Genomic DNA, 4,557 nt, shown 5'->3' with positions numbered 1-4,557 from the left:
TCTAGTATGACCTAAATCAAATCCCTAATGATTATACAGTGGAAGTGAGAAATAGATTTAAGGGACTAGATCTGAAAGACAGAGTGCCTGATGAACTATGGATGGAGGTTCGTGACATTGTACAGGAGACAGGGATCAAGACCATCCCCATGGAAAAGAAATGCAAAAAGGCAAAATGGTTGTCTGAGGAAGCCTTACAAATAGCTGTGAAAAGAAGAGAAGCAAAAGCAAAGGAGAAAAGGAAAGATATACCCATTTGAATGCAGAATTCCAAAGAATAGTCAGGAGAGATAAGAAAGCCTTCCTAAGTGGTCAGTGCAAAGAAATAGGGGAAAACAATAGAGTGGGGAAGACTAGAGATCTCTTCAAGAAAATTAAAAATACCGAGGGAACATTTCGTGAAAAGATGGGCTCAATAAAGGACAAAAATGGTATGGACCTAACAGAAGCAGAAGATATTAAGAAGAGGTGGCAAGAATACACAGAAGAACTATACAAAAAAACTTATTCACGACCCAGGTAACCACTATGGTGTGAGCACTCACCTAGAGCCAGACATCCTGGAATGTGAAGTCAAGTGTGCCTTAGAAAGCATCACTATGAACAAAGCTAGAGGAGGTGATGAAATTCCAGTTGAGCTATTTCGAATCCTAAAAGATGATGCTGTCAAAGTGCTGCACTCAATATGCCAGCAAATTTGGAAAACTCAGCAGTGGCCACAGGACTGGAAAAGGTCAGTTTTCTTTCCAATCACTAAGAAAGGCAATGGCAAAGAATGCTCAAACTACTGCACAATTGCACTCATCTCACATGGTAGCAAAGTAATGCTCAAAATTCTCCAAGCCAGGCTTCAACAGTACATGAACCGTGAACATCCAGATGTCCAAGCTGGATTTAGAAAAGGCAGAGGAACCAGAGATCAAATTGCCAACATCTGGGGATCATCGAAAAAGCAAGGGAGTTCCAGAGAAACATCTGTTACTGCTTTATTGACTATGCCAAAGCCTTTGACTAGATGGATGACAACAAATGGTGGAAAATTCTGAAAAAGTGGGAATACCAGACCACCTGACCTGCCTCTTGAGAAATCTGTATACAGGTCAGGAAGCAACAGTTAGAACTGGACATGGAAAAACAGACTGGTTCCAAATAGGAAAAGGAGTACGTCAAGGCTATATATTGTCACCCTGCTTGTTTAACTTATATGCAGAGTACATCATGAGAAACGCTGGGCTGGAAGAAGCACAAGCTGGAATCAAGATTGCCGGGAGGAATATCAATAACCTCAGATATGCAGATGACAACATCCTTATGGCAGAAAGTGAAGAAGAACTAAAGAGCCTCTAGATGAAAGGGAAAGAGGAGAGTGAAAAAATTGGCATAAAGCTCAACATTTGGAAAACTAACATCATGGCATCCAGTCCCATCACTTCATGGCAAATAGATGGGGAAAGAGTGGAAACAGTGGCAGACTTTATTTTTTTGGGTTCCAAAATCATTGCAGATGGTGACTGCAGCCATGAAATTAAAAGACGCTAACTCCTTCGAAGGAAAGTTATGACCAACCTAGACAGCATATTCAAAAGCAGAGACATTACTTTGCCAACAAAGGCCCATCTAGTCAAAGCTATTGTTTTCCAGTAGTCTTGTATGGATGTGAGAGTTGGACTATAAAGAAAGCTGAGTGCCGAAGAATTGATGCTTTTGAACTGTGGTGTTGGAGAAGACTTCTAAGTTCTATTTAGAAATAAAGTCTCTGCATTGCTATCTAGGAGGGATTTAAATGGATTTATATTTGGAGTTCATATGTTTGTATATAAATCTGAAGAATATTTCTCCTTGTTCATCAGTAATCTGGGAATTGTGTTTGGAAACATTGGTTTTTCATCATGTATTTAAAAAATTGCAGTTGTGCTGAGTATTTTTTGTTGTATCATGCACATAAATATATGTCTGTATTACACAATCATTAAAATAAGAAATGCCTATTTTAGCTCTTGGTCATCAGTTCCTCATGGCACTGGTTCCACTAAGAAGAGGTGTTTTCCTAACCTGATTATATCATACATCACCTGGGAGTTTAGCATATTACCTAATTCAAATGGATAAGAACCCATACCAAAATTCTTGAAAAGGTTTTTATTAATTCACAATGACATTAGTGACACGGGACTCACTGAGCTACAGAACTGTGATTGAGCCGATTAATAATTTCTCATATTTAAAGAAACCATATGTATTTTCCTAATTACGAAGTTCTCTGTGAGGTGGTACCATCCCGCTAACTTATCGAATTTTTACCTATGATGGTTTAGAGTCAGAGCACAGAAGAATGGGACTCATGTGTCAAGAAAACCAGCCCGTAAACTTAGACTGTTGTCATGACTTGCACATGTACATTCTCTGATGCCTGGGTCATTATTCATGATTTGGGATTCATTTTTAACTGTAGTAGTAAATCAATATGTGTGCAGTTACATAATATGCTGCCATAGATTTGAACAAAAACTGAGTGGTTTGCTTGCATATCCGTTTATAAGTCCTGAGTAGACACATAACAGTGCTTCACTGTTTTTATGATTAAATTTATAAAGAATTTGATAAAATACAAGTTTAACATTTGGCCTTTGTAGTACATCAGTAAATTTTCTTTTAAGTGATAAGGTATAATACCAATTGTATTTCATTTTTAATTTATTTGTTTTAGTTGGATGCTAATTATTTTATAATATTGTAGTGGTTTTTGCCATACATTGACATGAATCATCCATAACCAATTCCCGGAGTCCACCCAAACTCATGTCCATTGAGTCGGTGATGCCATCCAACCATCTAATCCTCTGTTGTCCCATCTAAGCCTTAAATGTTTACATGACAGGGTCTGTGTGCTATACTGGAGGTGTTTTTCCTGAAGCTAGCCCATGAGTCTCAGGGTTAGTTCAGTTCTGATGGAATGGTCATATGGAAAGAGATGAGGGTGCCTGGGATGACTTTCTACACCAACTCTTTGTAAGATTTTCAGAAGACACTTGTTACGAATATAGATACAACTTGATGCATTTGTATCCAAGTTTGTAGATATATATGGATCTGTAAATGTACATGCATATGTACATCCATGGGTGTACATGTATACCCCTCCTGAACCCCACTCCCACCTCGCTCCCCACCCCACCCTTCAGAGTCATAAAAATATGGAACGCTTCACGAATTTGCATGTCATCCTTGCGCAGGGGCCATGCTAATCTCTGTATCGTTACAATTTTAGTATATGTGCTACCAAAGCAAGCACCCAGTTGTATTTTTAGACAAATGATATATATGACCAAAAATTACTTTCAAGAACGTAGAAATAAAGAAAGCACTTATAGTTACCATCAAGAAAATACAAAATGATTATTGCATTGAAGTTTCTAGTTATATGTAGGTGCCAAAGTAGTCAATTGTATTCCATCTTTTTATTAATTGACCAAGATGTGACATTATGAAACTTATTACTTTTTAAAGTATAATATAATGGCTGACATATTTTAGTTCCAATTTCTATCAAGAAATCTTAGAAACATGCTACCATGAGTCCATCCTTACTGATAGGAAAAGCACTTATCCATGCATGGGCAATACATTCACTCTTGCAGTGCAGCAGAGTACCAACTGACGAATCATCCACTCTGGGATTTGATGTCAGAGGTTAAAAGGACTGCTTTTGTTCTAATATTAGTATGTTATTGTTGGAGAAAGCTCAGCTCTACAACTCTATAATTACAATGTCTCTTTTTCTTTCTCTGATAATGACAATGGCAGAAAATGATAAAGTTTGATTTATGTTCCACATCAAATATTCCCTTGTTCTATTGATCACTGCCTATTTCAAATAATTTACCTTTGTCAAAACCCCCCAAAGTAATGCAGAAAGCTGCAAGAAAAATAAAGTGTGAGATGTTGCAACTAGATTTTGAGTATCCATGATGTCTATAATTAATTTTTGGAAAAGAGACAAGTTCAGATTTCCCACGTTTTGTCTTGATGTCTAAAGATGCCTGATTCAATGTGATTCATTTATTGTTAATTCCTTGCCTTTCTCCTGGATACCATTGGTGCAGGCCTTCTGCACAATGGTTTTGGCAAACTTGCTATATTTATTTAATATTTATTCAAAATCATGTTTTCTATAAACAAAAGCATATTATTTCTCTTCCAATCTACAGAACTTCTGTTTCCTTTTCTTGTCTTATTTACTAGGTAGGACTTACAGTATAATGTTAGATGAGAGTTGCAAGAGAGGATGTTCTTATCTTCTTCCCAGTCTTGGGGTGGCAGGGAGGAGTTTCTCATCATTAAATATGATGTTAGTTATATGCTTTTTGTAGATGTTCTTTATCAGGTTGAGGAAATTTCTTCTGTTACTAGTTTTCTTAAGAGTTTTTCTTTTTAATTATCATAAACATGTATTAAATTTTCTCCAATGTTATTCCTGAAGCAATTGATATAATTATGATTTTTCTTTTCTTGCCTGTAGATGTGGTGGATTATACGGATTGATTTTTGAGTATTGGA

The 4,557-nt window shown here is 36.7% G+C and overlaps 1 non-coding gene across 1 annotated transcript; it reads right to left on the bottom strand.

Moving 5' to 3' along the window:
* Positions 1-3,188: 3,188 nt before the first annotated feature.
* LOC133051316 (U6 spliceosomal RNA) lies at positions 3,189-3,292 on the bottom strand. Its single transcript, XR_009691821.1, has one exon. It is a non-coding gene; the product is annotated as a U6 spliceosomal RNA (small nuclear RNA).
* Between the last annotated feature and the right edge of the window lie 1,265 nt (positions 3,293-4,557).

This window comes from Dama dama, chromosome 33 (assembly GCF_033118175.1).
Source record: "Dama dama isolate Ldn47 chromosome 33, ASM3311817v1, whole genome shotgun sequence".
NCBI lineage: Eukaryota > Metazoa > Chordata > Mammalia > Artiodactyla > Cervidae > Dama > Dama dama.
Note: the sequence above shows the minus strand (reverse complement) of the source record. Positions and strands in the feature narration are given on the sequence as shown.